The sequence below is a fragment of the Felis catus genome, chromosome E3 (assembly GCF_018350175.1).
Source record: "Felis catus isolate Fca126 chromosome E3, F.catus_Fca126_mat1.0, whole genome shotgun sequence".
In the NCBI taxonomy this organism is placed as follows: domain Eukaryota; kingdom Metazoa; phylum Chordata; class Mammalia; order Carnivora; family Felidae; genus Felis; species Felis catus.
This window is the reverse complement of record NC_058383.1, coordinates 3,793,267-3,813,455: the sequence shown is the minus strand read 5'-3', so window position 1 is coordinate 3,813,455 and position 20,189 is coordinate 3,793,267. Positions and strand designations below refer to the sequence as shown.

At 51.1% G+C, this 20,189-nt stretch overlaps 1 long non-coding RNA gene across 2 annotated transcripts; it reads right to left on the bottom strand.

Moving 5' to 3' along the window:
* Positions 1–6,154: 6,154 nt before the first annotated feature.
* On the bottom strand, positions 6,155–19,115 carry LOC109495093. Of its 2 annotated transcripts, none has more exons than XR_002150294.2 (5): positions 17,568–19,115; positions 13,167–13,450; positions 12,036–12,137; positions 7,956–8,326; positions 6,155–6,826 (listed from the first exon to the last, which is right to left on the bottom strand). It is a non-coding gene; the product is annotated as an uncharacterized LOC109495093 (long non-coding RNA). The 2 variants fall into 2 exon arrangements; XR_002150293.3 differs by lacking the exon at positions 6,155–6,826 and having other exon boundaries at positions 7,079–8,076; positions 8,279–8,326.
* Positions 19,116–20,189: the final 1,074 nt, after the last annotated feature.

Sequence of the window (20,189 nt, the reverse complement as noted above, 5' to 3'; positions counted from 1 at the left end):
AGCTGAAGGTGTTTAAGATGGTAAAATTCACGTGGTGTATTTTACCACGATTTTTTTTTTTTTTTAAGAGTGAGAGATTTACATACAACCTCCAAGATTCTTTCTTCTGGGTCATCTGAGGTGACTTCTCGCTTTTCGATGCCTGGTGTGTTGGATGACAAGAGGCACGTTGTGTATATCCAGGCCCCTCCGGCTGAACTTACCGTCCAACGTGAAGGCTCAGGCCCAGACCGACAGAGCTCCACGAGTCTTTTCCCAAGGAGCAAGGCCACGCGTGTTGGTAACACCAGCAGCTCGTGGGCTGCGTCACGGTGACCCTGCCAAGTCCAGACACCCACTGCATTCCTTCCTCCAACAGCAAGCCACTGGATATCCTGACAGCTTCAACAGACGGCGCGAGCAAAGGGCCAGTAAAAGGCCATTAAAGAAGCAAAATGCAAGACGCTGACTTCTTCTCGCTCCGTCCAGGTCTGGAGGGCACGGAGAAGCTCCCTCACGAATCGGGCACTCGGAAAAGGAGCAATAAACAGCTTGCAAGGGCGAACCTTGTCAACCTTTCGGACCCTGTGACCGTCAGCCTCTTACCCTGATAGAAGCTCCTGGAGCTGGTTGCAGAAACAGAAAGAAATAGAACTAATACCAAGACACTAAACCATCAAGAAGAAAAGTGGGCTTTAGTGGGCTTTATTGGGAGGGGACAAGACCGTGTTAAAAAGAGGCAGTGCACAGGGGCACCTGGGTGGCTCAGTCAGTTAAGTGGCCGACTTCGGCTCAGGTCACGATCTCACGGTTCGTGGGTTCGAGCCCCGCGTCGGGCTCTGTGCTGACAGCTCAGAACCTGGAACCTGCTTTGGGTCCCGTGTCTCCCCTTCTCTGCCCCTCCCCCGCTCACGCTCTGTCTCTTTCTCTCTCAAAAATGAGTAAAAAACGCTAAATTTTTTTAAAAAAGAACAAAAGAGGCAGTGAACTATCCGGAGAAACACCCCATTTAAGAAAAAAAAATAAAAGAAAACACAAGACAAAACATGAACAGATTATTTATCAAAGAAGATATATATGGATGACAGACAAGCACAGGAAAAGAGTCTCGACATCACCCCTTGTTGGGAGTGAGTTGAAACAACGAGACATCGGTAGACACCTACTGAAGTTACTTAAGGAAAATGACGATACCAACTGTTGTTGCAAACGTGGAGCGGCCGGGGGCTCGCTGACCTAGCTGGCGGGATGTGCACGACGACGCCACCGCTTGAGAAGACAGTTGGCGGTTTCTTATGAAGTTCAGCAAACTCACCTTCTGGCTGGCGGCCCCATTACGTGGCTTTAACCCAAGTGTAATGAAAACTTGCGTTGGTACAAAAAACCTGTATGCAAATAACCACCAAAAAGTGGAAACGCCCCAACGATCCCAATGCACCCCAACTGGGGACCGATTAACAAATTGCCGTACAGCCACGCGGTGGAATACAACGTGGCAACGAAAAAGAGCCAAGTGCGAATCTGCAGAAGACGGGTGAACCCCAAAATGCCCCGGGTAGGCTTTCATCTGCAGGACGTTCCGGGAAAAGCAAAACTATAGAGACAGAAACAGGTGAGCGGTTGCCAGGGGCTGGAGGTCTGGGGAGAGGCTGACCGCAAAATGACATGTGGGAATTTGGGGGGCGGGGGAGGGGATGATCGTGGTGGCGATTGCGTGACTCTGTGTATCTGTCAAAAGTAGCAAAACTGTGCACTAAAAAAAGCAAATTTTCGGGGCGTCTGGGTGGCTCAGTTGGTAGAGCGTCTGGCTTCGGCTCAGGTCCTGATCTCACGGTTCGTGGGTTCGAGCCCCGCGTCGGGCTCTGTGCTGACAGCTTGAAGCCTGGAGCCTGCTTCGGATTCTGTCTCCCTCGCTTGCTGCCCCTCCCCCACTCAGGCTCTTTCTTCTCTCTCAAAAGTGAATAAACGGTAAAAAAAAAAAAAAAAAGGTTTAAAGCAAAATTTCCTCTATGTAAATAGTGCTTTAATTTACAAATTAAAAAATAAAAATACAACTCTACAGAGCCTGCGTTAGAGACCCCGAACGTGGATAAGAGCCATGCCGCCCAATTCAGAAGCCACTAGCCACAGCTGGCTATTTGCATGTATGTTCTAATTAAAGTGAAGTAACATTAAGCATTCCATTCCTCAGTGGCATGAGCCACATTTCGAGTGCTGGATGTGGAGGTCCTTATCCTGTGGCTACTGTCCTGATCGCTGCAGATAAAGAACATGCCCATCATTGCGGAAAGTTCTCCCGGCCCAGCCGCTCTGAGGGTGGGGTGTGGCCGGGCTCCTGCCTCCGCTCTCTCCTGTCTTTACCTGCCAAAGTCGGGAACCGTGCCAGGCACACGGTGGCTGTACCAGACCTGCAAAGAAGCGATGCCTTGGGCCCCCGACGGCCCTCAGGGGTTTTCACCCTCGGGCCGGGGTGGGTACGTGCAAAGCAGTAGAACAGAGCCCCAGCAACAAGAAAGGGTGCTTCTGGAACCCTCAGCGTTAGAGCTGGCTGAGTCTGAAGGCAGGTAGATGGGGCCGAGGAGGAGAAGCCTCAAAGTTCGGAAGCTCCTGGTCCCTACCTGCATCCTCAAAGGGTTGGAACTCACTTAATATCTGTCAAATGCCTGCAGAACCCAGACCTCTGTGTTTGTATCGTCTTCCCTTTCCTGTCTGCTGAGTGTTACTTCCTGCTGCTGCCCTATCCTTCTGGGATGCTTCCTGTGGCCCCAGGACTGCTTCCTGCCTGTTCGCGGCGTCCTGAGGGCTTCCTGTCATGCAGCCACGGGAACTCTGACCACTGTGGAGCAGGACTGCACTTTTGTACAGCTGCAAAAGACAGCCAGAGAGAGAGAGAGAGAGAGAGAGAGAGAGAGAGAGAGAGAGAGAGAGGCTGTGTTGCTCATCTGTTGCTGGGCGGTAAATGGCTCCAACATGCTGAAAACACAAGAACACGTATCACCTCAGTTTCTGTGGGCCTGGAATTGGGGAAGGAACGACTCAGCTGGGTCGTTCTTGCACGGGGTGTCTCAGGAGGTTGTGTCAATGGGTGGGTCGGGGCCGCATCTCCTGGAAGTTTACCTGAGCCTGGAGGGTCTACCTCCCAGGTGACGAGCTCCGGCGAGAGCACACGAGGAAGCCCCACCCTGCCGTTTCTACAGTGTCCCTGTGGTTACGCGGTCACCCAGTTCAGCACGGGAGGGGCCTCCGCAGGAGTGTGGCCACCAGCAGGGGAGTTGGAAGGAGTGGGGGGTGGCGCCTGGGTGGCTCGGTCGGTTGAGCGTCTGACTTCGGCTCAGGTCATGATCTCACGGTTCGGGAGTTTGAGCCCCGCGTCTGGCTCTGTGCGGACGGATCAGAACCTGCTTCGGATCCTCTGTCCCCCTCGCTCTCCACCCCTCCCCCATTTAGCAGCCAGACAATATGCTGGTGATGATATGCCGGCTGGCGACGTAGGACAGAGCGAACTGCGTTGAGTCGCCACAGTGAAGTCAAAGCGGCAGGAAGGTGTGCTGGAGGGGACACAGGCTGTGGAGCCCGCGCCTCTGTTACCCAGTCACGTGACCTTGGGCGAGTTATTTGGCCTCTCCGGGCTTCAGAGTCCTCGGCTATAACGCGGACTTAGAAGGGTGTTGGAGGGCTTAAAAGAAATAATGTCGATGGGGCTCCAAGACACTCGGAACCTCATTCACATTGCTTCCGGAAACGCAGAGCGCTTTACAAGAACAGGCTGGGAGATGAGGAGAGCCAGACTCTTAGCCCAAAGCCCACCCCGCCCGGCAGGCCTTGCAAAGCAGAGCCCCCTGGACGTGTTGCAAGACAGGCTGCTTCCCCTCGCCCGATGGACACCCCAGGGGATGTTTTTCCCTCCTCTGTTAAGACCTGATGGAGACTCGGGGCAAAGCTCACGGAAATGTGGGGCGGACCCCTAGGGCTGAGAGGTTTTCGTTCTCACAGCTTGTCCTCGTCGCGAGGCCAGCATCCACCGCGTCCACCCTGGGGGGGCTTCTCTGGCCCCCGCTGGGTCTCCCGGTGCCTCCTGCTCTCGGACTTCTGTTCTGGAAAGCTGTCTCCCCCACTTGGGCACCGAGGTTTGCCCCGTGGCCTCCCTTTTCTGGCCGATCTAGGAGTTGTTGATTTTCAGCGTGTTCGTTCGGCTTCTATCGTGTGGCGTGGATCGGGGGGCAACGTGTAAGCTCCGGGCACGAGGGACCGGGCGCGGGAGGTAATCGTACGTCTCCCAGTAGCCGTTTCTGCTTCTTGGTGAAGCTCCGTGCATCCTCTCCCACCACTAACTGCTCAATGCCCCTCTTCCTCTGCCCCTCCCCTGCTGGCGAGGTCTCTCCTCTCTCTCTCAAAAATAAATAAACATTAAAAAATATTATTAATATAGTAATAGTTTCCACAGGGGTTACAGTTTGAAATGATAATATTTGGGATATATTGGCTTAAATAAAGTGTATCACTGAAATTAATTTCACCTATTTCTTTTTACCACTTTAATGCAGCGCCTGGAAAATTTAGAACTTACATCTGTGCCTCTCATCTGCGCTTCATATATTTCTGCCCCACGGTGCGTTAGAGGCCAGTGAAACTTTTCTGGTCCGGTCAATGTTTCTGTCTTCATGACGATGCTTTCCATTTGTGTTAGAGCAGGGCGAGGGCTCCTAGCTATCAATTCGGTGCCTCTGTGTGGTGTGTTTTCCTTCCTGTTTTAGTTGCCAGGTCGCCTTGTGCAACTCGTAGCGTCCGAGGGGGTCTGCGCCTGTAGCTGAATCTGCCCGAAGGAGGTGCAGAGACGGAAGGAACGTGCAGACTGTCCGGGAAGCTGTGCCGTGTCTGCCCCGGGGTGTTTTGGTTTTCGGCCAAGGAAAGCGACACTGGCCAACTTAAACAAGAAGGGAATTTATCGGCGTGATGCTGGACGGTTCACAGAACCAAAGAAAGCTGAGATCCGGGTTCCCGAAAAGGGTGGGAGTCAGCTGCCGTGGGGATTAATAGCAGCAGCACCCCAAGGCTGCTCTCTCGGGTGGGGGGGGGGAGATCAGCTCTGGCTTCTCCCCTTTTCACACCATCCCACATGAGCTGAGCGAGAATGTCCAGGAGACAGCGGCTGACTGGCTCCCCGAGGCTCCGGGCCCGGGGCCTGGATCGAAGGTGGGCAGACCACGGAAGACGCAAGCAGAGGCTGGCCCTTAAAGCAAAGTCTGGCCACTGTTAGTAGAAGGGGGAGGGTGTGCCGAGCAGGCAGAGACAACAGACGTTCACTGCCTCACTCCTGCCTAGTGTTGTCAGTGGCCACTGCGGGACGTGGCCAATTCGGCTTTTTTTCTTTCTTTCTTTTGAGACTCTTAAGTTCATCTTTTCAAACTTTAAAATATGGAAGCATGTACCAAAGAGGACAGAATAATAAAATAAATCTCCGTGTATCCATCCATCCCCCGGCTTCCACAACGATCAACTTATTGGCAGGCTTGTTTCATCTATAAGCCCACCCAGATCCTCCTGTATTATTTCGAAGCAAATCTCAGGCATTATATCATTTCCTGTAACTCCGTATGTATCTCTAAAAGACAAGAGTTTGTTTTAAAGAAAACATAACCGTGGGGCACCTGGGTGGCTTAGTCGGTTAAGCGTCCAACTTCGGCTCAGGTCATGATCTCACAGTCCGTGAGTTCGAGCCCCGCGTCGGGCTCTGTGCTGACAGCTCAGAGCCTGGAGCCTGTTTCAGATTCTGTGTCTCCCTCTCTCTCTGCCCCTCCCCTGTTCATGCTCTGTCTCTCTCTGTCTCAAAAATAAATAAACGTTAAAAAAAAATAAAAATAAAAAAAATAAAGAAAACATAACCGTGATATTATCACCGGTAAAAGACTCCCAACAATGTCTTAATATTATCAGATTTCTGGCCAGTGTTCAGATTCTGATTTTTTTTTTTTAACGTTTATTTATTTTTGAGAAAGAGAGAGACAGAGCATGAGTCGGGGAGGGGCAGAGACAGAGGGAGGCACAGAATCCGAAGCAGGCTCCAGGCTCTGAGCTGTCAGCACAGAGCCCGTTGTGGGGCCTGAACCCACGAACCCCGAGATCATGACCTAAGCCGAAGTCAGACACTTACTGTCTGAGCCGTACCCCTAGCGTCTCCTTTTTTAACAACTTTATTGAGGCCTGACGTTTTCCATATTAAATTCACACAGTTAGTGTATGGTCTGATGACTTTTAGTCCTGTCCAGTTTTCAAATGTCTTAGAACGTTTCCGTCACCAAAAATGCTCCCTTACCACTCTTGCAGCCAAGTCCTCACAATCTTTTCACAATCTAGCGAAAAGTTAAACATACACTCAGCGTGCAATGCAACGCATCCACCCCTAGGAATCTGCTCGAGAGAAGTGAAAACACATGTCAAGGACTACTCCGTGAATGTTTAGAGCAGAATTATTCATAAAACCCAAGCTGGAAACGATCCGTATGTCTATCATCTAGTGGGCTCATTGAAAAGAAAACGGTATTTTCGTACAATCAAGTATGCTCCGCACGAGCAGGGATGGGTAGAGGATACGTGCAACAATACAGATGAACCCCAAACCTTGTGCTCAGTGAGAGAAGCAGACAGTGGACCACACGAGGAGTGACTCCAGGCGTAGGAAAGGGGTAGAAAGAGGAAATTTTAGAGGAGAAGGCGTATCGGGGCTGGCTGGGCCGCCCCTCCTGGGAACTCTTCTCTCTCTCTGTCCTTCTCGGAGGCTCTCACTGGAAACTGGTGCTTTCAGTTCTGCAATCCCAGCTGCCCTAAAACAGGGGCACACGAGGCCCGGCTACTTCCAGAAATAAACGCAGAGAGAACAAGATACAAATTTAGATATCGGGAAACGTCCTGCCATGTGCACTTTAAGCATCATGCCTTTATGTCTTGAAACAGTGATACTTTGGGGGCGCCTGGGGGGCTCAGTCGGCCAAGCGTCCGACTTCAGCTCAGGTCATGATCTCGCGGTCCGTGAGTTCCACCCCGCGTCGGGCTCTGTGCTGACAGCTCGGAGCCTGGAGCCTGCTTCAGATTCTGTGTCTTCCTCTCTCTCTTTGCCCCTCCCCCCACCTCAAGAAAAAAAGTAAATAAAAACTTAAAAAAAAATAAAATCAAGTAAAATAAAATACAGGAGCAAAAGCTCTCACTTAGTCCTTCCTACAAAACGCTTTGTCACCCACACAGATGACAATATGCTTCCGCCCCTAGGTTAGCAGAGCCGACGGCACACGGGCGCCGTGGGTGTGGGGACAGGCACTGGAACCAGACCCCCTTAGGCTTCAGGTGTGACTCCAGCACTAACTACCTGTGTGACCGTGGGGCTCCCCATGCCTCAGTTTCCCCACTTCCTGTAAACCTCCGGACTAAATGAGGGTCATGTGTGTAAAGGGCTCCGGGCAGCGCCCGGCAGGAAAGCGACATCCCAGTCACGCTATTCAGCATTGGGTTGACGCGCCCTACTGCCCCTCAAGAATCGTCAAATCTGCTCAACGGCCACTAATTTCTCCTGTTTCAACCTAAAATTATAACCGGGACTCAAGTTTAAAAACACAGGCCCAAGTGTGGGAGCGCAACCAGAGATCCCCGGAGGTCTGCTCGCGGGAAGACTCGGAACCAAAGGCCGTGAGACTAAATGAAACTGGTCTTTACCAACTCCACGCCACGGGGGCGGGGGCTGCTGGTCTCATCCTCCCCCCACGCACAGCACCGCGTCCCCGTTGCGAAGCGGGAGAAAAGGGAGAAACAAACGCAGCTTCCCACATCTGTGAAGACGTTTGTATCTTAGAGAAGGAAATGGAATTCGAGAAGTCTAACTTCTGGCCTAACTCCCAGCCATTTACAAAAAAGCGTGGCTGTGCTAGACACAGTTGGTGCTCCGGTAATTGGAAGCAGCTGAAATGCAGCCTCTCTTGTGCGTGTACCTTGCGGATGACGTGGTGTGGGGAGGCCACGAGATGCGTGTGAAAAGTGCACGGCCCGGCGTCCCTCGGCTGTGCAATACCTGCCGATCGGATCTCCCCTCTACGGTTTATCCTGTTAAGGCTTCAAAGGAAAAAAACAAGCTGGCTGAGAGAGTCTGACGAAGTTTACGGTGATCGAAGAGATGAAATCTATAAGACATAATGCTGCTCATGCTTTTACGTCTATCACTGCCATAGAGAATGAGCAACCAGCTGTGGAGTTTGAAGTGAGCTGACACATTCGCTTCCAGGTTTGAAATCCTCCCTGGCAAGCGTTTTCTTACCGTGCCAACAGCAGCAAATATAGGCCCTGAAGGAGATTTACAACCCACCTAGAATAAGAAAATAAGTAACGTCTGAGAAAAGGATCAAATAAATATAAGGTTAAAAAAAAAAAAAAGAGTACAGGACCCCCAAGATTCCTGAACCTCTCTCGAAACCAAAAACCCCTGATTCCCTTGGAATCATGACTTGGAAACAGTCATGCTTGCCCCTAAGCACAGAAAGACAATGGCAGTTCCTGTAACACCTCCGTGTTTCCCTTTGGTGACGGTGGTCACCCAGCAGCGACCCGCTACGGGCGGGCCAGATTCACCACCCAGTCCCTCCCCTACAGAATGTAATTAGCCATCGAAGATTCAAAACGTGACAAGATGGAGAACATTCTCCTCTGTAGGATGCCGGAGGTGAAGCCGTGTTCGAGCGAGGAAGGCGGGGGCGCTTGTCCTGCAGGTGACCGCCGTCAGGAGTCCTGGCTTCTGGTGGGTGTGACCCAGGCGGTGTCACAGGGTGGTTAATGATTATCGTCTGCAGTTAAAAGGGCAGAGCCTCCTAGCAGCCTCCTCCATATCCATTCTGCACTTCCTCTGGTTAGTACAACTCCGGTTTTGCCCAGGAGGGTACGGAGCCCAGCTAAAACACAGCGTGTCTCAGCCTGCCTTGAGGCCAGGGGTGGCCACGCAACGTTCTGTGGCTGACGTGCTCAAACAGAGGTCACAGAGCTCAGGATGACAGACTCGCTTACCCTTAGAGTTTTATCACGTTATGTGTGCAACCTTGAATAATGGGTTGCATTTATTTGTTTTTACGCTTTTTATGATTGGAATGATACTGCATAGGCCTTCTTGTTTATTTTGAGTCGGGGGAGAAGATGCAGAGAGAGAGAGGGAGAGAATACCAAGCAGGCTCTGTGCTGTCAGCACGAACTGCGAGATCACGACCTGACTCACGATCAAGTCGGATGCTTAACCCACTGAGACACTCAGGCACCCCTGTGTAAGGTTTTCCTTCTGTGTCTGGCATTTTACAATCAAATTGTTTGGACCATGTGTCCATAGTTTGCAAGTGGTCCATTCATTTCCAATGCTTTCTAGCATTTCCCCTGTATGAATATGCCATACTTTGTTCATTCAACTGTAGATGGACATTTTCAGCAATTACTCTAAGAACACTTCCTGTCTGTATATCCCGGAGCACAGGAACGCACATCTCTCCAGGTGCTTCTCAAAGTGTGGTTCCCGGATCAGCAGTGTCAGCATTACCTGTGGACTTGTTAGAATGCAGATCTGGGGGTCCACCCAGACCCTCAGACTCACATTCTGGGAATGGGGCCCAGAAGCCCCCCAGGAGATTTGGACACATGAGAACCTCTGTTCTCGGTTATATATCTAGAAGTACACTTGGAGTCACAGGATAGGCAAACTTCAGATCTCCTAGATAATGTCAAACTATTTTCCAAAGCCTTTGTCCCAATCTGCACTTCTGCTTACGGTGTATTTCAGCCCCCCTTGCTCCATATTTTTGCCATCACTTGGCTCGGTCAGACTCTTAAATTGTCAGCCTGGAAGCTATGAAGCTGCCTCATCATAGTTTTAATAGTGTGTGACATAGTTTTAATAGTTTTGTGTGACTTCTGATGAGGTTGAACCTTTCCTGGCCATCCAGATAGGCCCTTCCATGCAGTGCCTGTTTCAGTTTTTTACCCATTTCTCTCTTGGGTCATCTGTTTTTGTTTTGTTTTGTTTGTTTGTTTTGTTTTTTCCTCATTGGTTTGAAGATCTTTAAATATTTGGAAAATGGGTCTTGGTTGGTTATTCCTGTGCAGGTTATCTCCTTCCAGTCTGAGCAAAGCTGTTGCTACACTTTGAGGAACAGCTTCTTGATTTTAATTTAGTCCGGCTTGCCCCTGTTTTCATTTATGATTGGTGCTTTCAATGACTTGTTCAAGAAGTTATTCCCTACCCCTCAGTCATGAAGATGTTCTCCTACAGTGTCTTCTAAAAGATTGTAGCTCTGCCTTTCACATTTAATTCTTTGATCCACCTGGAATTGACTTTTTGCATACGATGTGAGGTAGGGGTTCCATTTCTTTGACAGATGTGTACGTACATAATTTTCTTGGTATCATTGGTTGAAAACTACGTCTTTCCCCCAACAGCTCTGCAGGGCCACTCTGTCACACACTGAGTGCTCACATGTACACAGATCTGTTGCTGAGCATTCTGGTGTCTCCTCTATGTATTTGTGTATACTTAGATCAAGACTACACAGTATGGGATGCCATCCCTCCTCTGCTGCTTCCCTATAGCAGAATTCCTCCTCTCAGAGAAGCTTTAGGTGCCTTGGGTCGGACTGTTCCCTTGCCCCCATTTCATAGGGTCAGGATGCCTTAAGAGTTGTCTGTAATTTTGCCCTGGCTCACACATTTCATGCCCCCTCTCCACACACCATCCCTGCCTGTTGACATCTCACGTTTCCTGCAAGGCTGCCCTCAAATGCCGACACCTCAGATCACTGGCAGCCAGAGTGATTCCTTCCTCTTCAGACAGAGCCAGTGGGTAGGATGACTGCATGAGAACGCTGGGGTTGCTGTAACAAAGTACCACAAACCAAGTGGCTTAATCCACAGAAATGCATCGTCTCTCAGTCTGGAGGCCAGAAGTCTGAGATCGAGGTATCAGCAGGGCCATCCCCCTTTTTATGAGAACCCCAGTCACTTTGGATTAGTGGCCACCTACTCCAGTATGGTTTCACTTTAATGAATGACATCTGCAATGACCCTATTTTCAAGTAAGGTCACATTTGGAGGGACTAGGGGCAGGGTTTCAACATGTGACTACTGCAGGGACACAGGCTGACCCAGAACAATGACCATATAATTGATCATCTGAAACTGGGACATTTTGGAGAGTAAAATAGGGCAGTAGTAACTGTACCAGGCTCAGTGTAAACTGTGAGTTCTCTGGATAATCCACAACACGAGGGCCACCCTACGGAGACGAGGGGGAGGTTCACATCATGCAAACACGTCTAACTTCGGCACTGGCTCAGTTAGCAGGTTTTAACTGCAAATAACAGAGAAGCCAACCCAGTGTGGCTCTGACACAGAGGGGATTTATGACCTCACGTGTAAGAACTTAGGAGAAAGGACAGGCCTAGGATGTGTGGATTCAGTGACTCCGTGGTGCCATCAAGGACTCCATTTCTCTCCACCATGTGGCACCTGTGTCCTTGAGGTATTGATTCTTGCACTTTCGAGTGCCTGAAGGGGCCTTGGGCCCCGTCTTCCCAAACCAGGATCCAGAGACCATTTTTGCTTCATGCGTCTCTCTTTAGGAACAAAGACTCCAGCCCACTTCCCTTCATGTCTTGTCGGCCCAAATTACACTCCCCACCTGTGCCTAAGCCATGGGGGACGTGGGACCACCACACCCTTCCTAGCTTAGTCGTGATCCTCTCTTAAGAGCTGGGCCCCACTTCTCCTGCAGCAGATAGCAAGTATGTATCTGGACAAAATCTGGGATCTCTCTGCAGGAAGAGAAGGGTGGGCGGGGGCTTCTAGCTAGGCAGCAAAAATGCACCTGCCACAACAGGGCACAGGGCCGACGGTGAGGACCGGCAGCGTGGAAGGACAGGTAAAAGGAGAGATTCTCACAGCTGCGTGTGGAAGCAAAAAGTAGGCCCCTCGAATCTTCACCATGTTAATTCTTTCTGGGACATTTATGAAACCCAACGTTTTGGGGAGCCGGCAGTGGTACTCACGTCTCGTAAGGTGGAAGGTGTGATGATTAAGGTTAGATGGTTTTGTTTTGTGGCCCTGGACGGAAGTCACTTCACAGGGGATCGCTCCGCAATGTGGCATCACTAGAGAGTACCAATGAGAAACAGGCAATCAGTGAAAATGATGGTTACCAAGCAACAAACTAGCACAGCAAGAATGGAATAAAGGGGACTTAAAAGGGCCACAGAAATCAATCAGCAGAAAAAGGCGGCATACGCGAGAAAAAGCACATCGGAGAGCCAATCCAGTTTCTGCTAAATTTCATTTTTAAAAATGACACTTTCCCTGATTTGAAATGCAATATATGTTCATTGTAGAAAATCAGGAAATACTTATAAAAAAGAAACTAGTCGTGTGCCTAATCTCACCACTGACTACTTTCAATAGTTTGGGGCATTTCCCTGAGAACATAGGCACACACGCACACACACGCTCACACTCTATCTCGTATCTTACCTTTTTCATGTCACGTTACTTTGTATGGTATTTCCCCGTTCTTAAAAGTCCTCAGTCGACATCATTTTAATAACTGCCTAGCACACACACTGATCAATCACTCTGCAAAACACCATCACTTTGTGCTTTGGAATGACTATCACAGGGGTGTGGGTGGTGGGGAGGAAACGGGGAGATGAGAAGCTAAGTGCCAGCATTACTCACGTATCCACTTGTTGGATTGTGAAGTTAAGCCAAAGGCTTAGCCTCCTTCTGATCTCTTCTTCAGTTTGGGGAAAAGAAAGCCTGTGTCAAGGACGGGGTGGGAGGAACGTCTCTGATATGTGTGTGTGTGTGTGTGTGTGTGTGTGTGTGTGTGTGTGTGTGTGTGACAGGGGAACCCTGTGTGTTGATGTGTGCTGTAAACCATAAAGCAAAACACAAAACTTTCCGATTATTAGTGACATTTTTCAAAAAGATAAGCCATTGAGCGCCTGAGCCCTTCCTGGAATAATAGTGAGCTAATAGTAAGGTACAGTAAGGTACCCAGCTGTACCTTAAATTTCCTCCCTTCACTGGTGTGATGGATCCTTAGGAAGCACTGAAGAACCATTATCCTAATCATCTCTCCTATTAAGAGTGTCAATTTTTTAATAAAAAAACCCAACCAAACTCACAATGGCAAGGCTGCAGAAGTATTTTTTTTTCACTGTCCTCGTAGGATTTCCCTGCTATTTGACAGTATGTATTAGGCCAAATGACTAATTTCCAGTCATTTTATTCTGTTAACCTTCGAGGAGTGATCAGGCCTGGTTGGTCACAGATCAAGCCACATCATCTGTTTCTCAGGTTTATTATTTCGGCAAGAAGAGCATCTGCCCTCTTGGGTTGAGACGTCATATTGATCTCCCAGTGTGATGATGCTATGTGTCTCCCATCCTTCCCGTTGTCTGCGCCATACCTGTTAAAAAAATTTTTTTAATGTTTATTTTTTGAGAGAGAGAGAGAGAAAGCAAGCAGGGGAGGGGCAGAGAGAGAGGAGACACAGAATCCGAAGCAGGCTGCAGGCTCTGAGCTGTCAGCACAGAGCCCGATGTGGGGCTCGAACTCACGGACCGTGAGATCATGACCTGAGCTGAAGTCGGACGCTTAACCGACCGAGCCCCCCAGGTGCCCCATGCCATACCTGTTTTAGATTCATGGGACTAATGCTGTATCCAAAACATGCCAGATTTTGTGTTTTGAAGTATACCTCCCGTGTTGAGGCCTTTACAATGAATTGCATCTTTATCCATCTGACTTCCCAAGCTAAGAGGATGTGATTGTTTTGATACACTTCTGCCCTCATGGGAACGGATGGCCCTCAAATGTTCTCCGAGCCAGCTTTTTCCCCCTTTTTTTTAAATTAAATCTTTATGGAAAGGAATGTGCTTCCGTTCAGAGGCATAGAGGCCGCTCCCCATCCTGATAGGGGCCACAATATCGGGACAAAGAGGCTGTTTCTCTCTGCAACAGGACAGTCCAAAAGGCAGGCCCGCGGATATCAGGCTTGGTCCCCAGGAAATGAGGGCTTGTCTTGGGGAATGATGGCTTGGTGTTTCTGTTCAAAAAAACAAGCCAAACTCACACTTACAGAATGATGCTTAAATGCAAGATTAGTTATTGGTTAATGCAGAGTGGCAACATCAGAAAAAAAGAGAGACACAGGAGTTAAGAGTCAAGGTTGTGTCAGAGGCTGGAGTAAAATGGGATTTTTTTTCTCTTTCTCATCTTTTTCGTATGTGTCTGCTTTCAAAAAAAATCATTTAATTGGGTCTTTTTTGCTTTTTAAAATAAACAAGGAAGGGGCGCCTGGGTGGCTCAGTCGGTTAAGCGTCTGACTTCCACTCAGGTCATGATCTCATGGTTCATGGGTTCGAGCCCCGCGTCGGGCTCTGTGCTGACAGCTCAGAGCCTGGAGCCTGCTTCGGGTTCTGTGTCTCCCTCTCTCTCTCTGCCTCTCCCCCACTCGTGGTCTGTCTCTGTCTTTCAAAAATAAATACATGTTAAAAAATTTTTTGGGGGTGCCTGGGTGGCGCAGTCGGTTAAGCGTCCGACTTCAGCCAGGTCACGATCTCGCGGTCCATGAGTTCGAGCCCCGCGTCAGGCTCTGGGCTGATGGCTCAGAGCCTGGAGCCTGTTTCTGATTCTGTGTCTCCCTCTCTCTCTGCCCCTCCCCCGTTCATGCTCTGTCTCTCTCTGTCCCAAAAATAAATAAACGTTGAAAAAAAAAATAAAAAAAATTTTTTTTTTAAGTAATAAAAAAGTAAATAAAACAAGGAAGGGGCCATATGCGGGCGAGACCCCTTACTCACCACCCCTGCCTTGTCTGTGGAGCACACAGACGGACTGGTCACATTCCAAATCCGCCCCCCGCCCAGCTATTCTTGTTTGTGTGAGTCCCAGAGGCCCCAGCATCTTGTTAGTGTCATACTGGAGAGGAGTTGGGGAATCTTTCTGCTCAGGCCTCTGGAAAGCTCCTCCTGCTTAGAAAAGAGGTTTTGTTTGAGTCTTTTTGGCCTCTGAGGCACCAGAGGGAGTGATTAATAGGGAACCACCTCGAGATTTCAATAGAGCGGCAGCGTGGGCTCCCAGGGCGGGCAGGGCCTTTGTTTGGCAGAAAAAGCGGCCGATAAAGCCGAGAACGGCTGTCCGCCGGGAGTCCGGTCCTCAGGCCTGCTCGGTTTTGTCCCTGCCAGGCCAACCTCGAGCCCCCACGCCGGTCTGGGAAGATTCATCTGTCTGCGTCCTGGGCAGGGTGATTAGTAGGAGCTTTCTCCTCTGGGGAGGGGGGTCAAGTCTGGCAGGCAAAGGGGGGACCCGGGCCTCACGAAGCGCTCAGGCTGGGCCGGGGCCCAGAGACCCTGCTCTCTTTTGTGAGCTCCCGCAGGCAAGAGAAGGGCAAAGGCACAAGGGCGGTGATGGTGATGGTGGCACGCAGGCTCGCGGGGCAGGGGTGCGGGAGGGCTCCTCGGCGGAGGCGGCAAGATGGCCGGGCCTTTGGGCGTCTGTGGCTGGGGGAAGTGTGCGGGCCTGGGACTGGGGACCAGCCTCCTCTGACTGTAGGAGAAGTGGGAGGACGGGGACGAGGCCCAGCGGAATTAAAGCAGGAAGCGGAGCAACAGCCGGGAGGCCCAGGCCCGGAAACCGTGGCCGGTGCGGGTCCCACGCTGGCTCGATGCTTCCTTGTGTGCGTTTGCCCGTGAGCGTGAACGGGGGCATGAGCGGGTAGTTGTGGTCACATCGGAGTGAGGGGCAACGGGGTTGTCAGAGCCCAGAATCCCCACCTTCGTTCTAACAACTGCCGAGGGGTGGGCAGGACGGCAGCATCCCGTGCGGATCCCAGAGTCAGGCGCTCAGCATTCGAGAAGCCTCTGCCAGCTCTGAGCAGGTGGGGCCCCCACCCCGCGCAGGCCGCCGATGCTAGCGTGCCCGACGGCGGCTTCTCTTTAGCACAAAAGTGCCTCCCGACGAGGCCTCAGAGGCCAGGGAGCGTGCGGGCAGGTGTGGGGAGTGTGTTCGTCAGCTCAGCTGCCGTAACGAGCACACCACAGCCCGGACCACTGACAGACAACAGACGCTGATTTCTCACGGTTCTGGAGGCTGGGAGTCCAAGGTCAAGGTGCTGGCAGATGGTAGCCAGCACGCAGAACGCCTCACGGGGATTTAGCTATGACAAAATGGGAGCCAACGGGCCCCGCCCACCTTGCCCGACTCCAGGAGAGCTGCAGACACAGAACCCAGCATCCACTGTCCGTTGTCCCTCGTGTCCACAACCCCCCCCCCCCATCAATGCAACAGCTTTTACATGACAACCTAATCAGGAGGCGAGCTCAGCCGTCAACTACCAGAAAGCTCAACTCAGAATGGTCTGAACGATGCCCAGTGTGTCCGTCCACATGACCAGGATCTGGATATAGGGGGAATTTCGGGGTGGCTCGACCCCATGGTTCCAGCCGCCTCAGACAATGCTATCTGTGCTCCTCCTGTGGCAAGTCCCACGGCCGCCACAGCTCACGCTCTCCCGTGGCGTCTGGAGAGGGAAAGGCCTTCCCTTCTCGAGGCTGTAGCTTAGGAGGTAAGAACCCTTTTGGGGAAACTCCTATCAGACAGACACCTGACCTCTCCCGGAAGGCTTGGGGGATGGTAGACAGTGACTGACTTGGGTTCCTGAATCACTCACTATGCATGGTGTAGACCCATCCGTGCCCAGCTGGAGTCGGTCCCCCTCCCTGCCCCCTGACGGCTCCGTAGTGGGTGAGGGCAGCAAGGGATGATGGCCACTTAACACGGTCCACTGAAAATGGCGGCCTCACCGAGACCTGTGCAGCTGTGCCATGAGGCAGGTACTGTGGTCACCTCCACTTGAAAGGAGAGGACAGGGAGGCCTGTTGGGACACACAGGTAGGCAGGAAGCTCTGGCACAGAGGTGAAAACGAGGCACAGGAGGGGCGCCTGGGTGGCTCAGTCGGCTGAGTGTCCGACTTTGGCTCAGGTCATGATCTCTCAGTCCGTGGGTTCGAGCCCCGCGTTGGGCTCTGTGCTGACAGCTCGGAGCCTGGAGCCTGCTTCACATTCTGGGTCTCTTTCTCTCTCTCTGCCCCTCCCCTGCTCACATTCTGCCTCTCTCTCTCTCAAAAAATAAATAAAAACATTAAACAATTTTTTAAAAAGAAAATGAGGCACAGGAGTCTAGCTCCCGACCTCACACCCACCGCACAGCTCGTGGACTCAGGACAGAGTCATTGCGGGGTGCGGGGGTCGGGGGGTGAACCCATCCCAAACGGAAACCCACCTCGAGTTTCCTCACAGTGACACCACCTGAGAGCATTCTGGGCCAACACGGAGTACAGTACTTGCCTGCTACTTTCATTGTGCAATGTTTACATTTCTCCCCAAGTTTTTAAAATGGGGAAATGTAACATTTCACACATACACAAAAAGGTGCATAAATGTAGCGAATGATGACATAGTCACTTTCTGATGCAGTGTAACAAACGAGCACACATTTAGTAACTGACAAAGCACAGGTTGGTTACCTCAGGTTCCCCAGGGCAGGAGTCAGGGGTGGGCAGAGCCGACGGCTCAGGGTCTCCCGCGTAATCCAGGTGGGGGCTGGGCTTTGCTCTCGTCTGGAGGCTCCACTCTTTCCGGCTCATTCAGGCTGCTGGCACACGCGTGTCCTCGTGAGCACACGACCGAGGGCCCCAGCTTCTTTGTGGCGATTGGCTGGAGGCCACCCTCAGGTCCTGGAGGCGGCCCACCGTCACCTGCCACGGGGCCTTCTCCAAGGGCTGTTCACGTGGCTGTGGCTCCTGCAAGGCCGGCAGGAGACTGTGTCTCCAGACATCATGGGATCGTGGGCGTGATGGGTGTGACATCCATCATCCTTCACATGTGAAGGGACACAGTCAAGGGAACGAGGGCTTACCCCACTCAGCAAACTCTGCTGGTCAGAAGCACATGATGGGTCGGGCTCAGACTCAGGGGGAGGGGATGATACAGGGCACTGACTCGCCGGGGGTCACCTTGGGGGCGTCTAAGTGGAACCCGGGGGAAGAAACTGAACATCCAGGACCAACCCAGAAGCCTAGCTTACACAACCCCATCTCCACTTGGAGGTGACACCCGTGCGAGCCGGAGCTGGGGCAAGAGAATCAAATGTTAAATTTTCAGGAATTCTGTGGGCTTGCGGTTAAACAGACATTATCAAAAATTAAATTATAGAAGTTTACAGTGAAACCAGTACTCTTGATAACAAGGCCTCAAAACACGTTACTTCTCAATTATTCTACCGTGACCTACGTGCCTTGGGTTACTTCCATTTATTGGATCCATATGCTGGAAAGAGGGTTCCCAAGCCTCATTCTGACACTCCATGTTGGTTCAGGCACCCCACATTGGCCGCTTGAAATCAGCCATCAGAGAAACATTTATATTGTGGAAATCTGAACATGCTACAGTTCAGAGCTGGAAGGTTGAATCTGCCCTTTGCTGGAGCTAAGAACAACTTTCATGTTTTGAAAGGGTGGTAAAAAAACAAAACAAAAGAAAAAATATGTGACAGACACTACATGTGTCTGGCAAAGCCTAAAATATTTCCCATTTGACCCTTCCGGGAAAAATCTCCCAACCTCTAGTCTAGACTTAAGAAAGTAATGGAGAAAATTAACAATGTAGTTTAATTTAAAATGTTGCCAAGATTTTGACCAAAATGTGTCAACTCTGTATCCTTTACATTGTAACCGGCAGAAAACACGGAGGAAAAACTGTATTTGTGCCCTATGGGAAAACCATGATCCAATTTGGCCAAGAAGTTGCTCATGTCATTGATGAAATTCTTTTTGGCTTCAAAGTTCGTATCACATATTAATTACATTTAATGACAAGTTTTTTGGGAAGCAACTCAGTTTGACAGATCATGGGTGAATTTCAACTAGAGACTGGCTTTGGGTTTGAGAATTACTGGGGGGGGGCACCTGGGTAGCTTCGCTGGTGGGGCATCTGACTTGGGCTCAGGTCATGTTCTCTGAGTTCGTGCGTTCGAGCCCTATGTCCGGCTCTGTGCTGACAGCTCTGAGCCGGACCGGCTTCAGATTCTGTGTCTCCCTCTCTCTGCTCCTCCCCCACTCACCTGTTTTCTCTCTCTCAAAAAAAAATATATATTTTTTTAAAAAAATTACTCAGGGAAGAGAGGGGCACCTGCCTGGCTCAGTCAGTTAAGCATGGGATCCTTGACTTCAGCTTGGGTCATGATTCCAGGGCGATGGAATAGAGCCCCACGTCCAGCTCCATGGGTGTGGAGAGATTCTCTCTCTCTGACCTTCTCCTCCGCTCACGCTCTCTAAAATAATAATAAAAGAATTCAGCAAAAATAAACAAAAGCATTCTCTGAGCATCAGTGGGCTCTAAGAGATTTACAAGAAAGAATACTGTTTGTTTTATCATTCTTTGTGGAGGGGGCGCTGCCCATGCTTGGTTTCAGCTAAATTTGAAATAAACTCATGTTTCTGCACATGAACCCCGCCCCAACCACTTGTTACAGTATCATCAGCCTGAGCTTCAGGGTAAGTACTTCCTGCCTTTCCCTGATAACTTAACCAGCTTTAGAGCTGCCTCTTCCCTACACGTGACCCAGGCACCTTAAAGGCTGCAGCAACGTCCAGCACACAGTAGGCATCGAATAGATGTTGCTCAAGTGGGCAAACTAATTTTGACAGAGCAACCAGCAGCGGCAATGCAATGGTGAGCCTTTCCGATAAAATGGCAAAAAAAAAGTAAGTCGGGGGAAGTCGGCTTTCTAACCTCTGCAAGCCTCCTCAAATCTTTTTTTTGAAGCAACAGGGCATAAAATCAAAGGCGGGCGGGGAAGCGACCGCTCTAACAACAGCACAGCCTGGGGGCTCCGCGAGCTCCCAGCCAGGTGACGGGAGAGGCCAGGCGCGTCGCCTCTCGTTTGCGCGGCCCCCTCGCATTAAGCGCGCACGGGGCACCCGGAGAGCGTCCGCGGGGCCGCCGCGCACGAGCACGAGCGCAAACTCGGGCTGGGCAGGCAGCGGCGGGGGCCGAGCGCTCCGCCACCGGGGCCACGTGGACGCCGCAGGCCCCGCCCCCGCACGGCGCGGGGTCTTGGGGCCGCCCCGGCGCCGCGCGTGTGACCT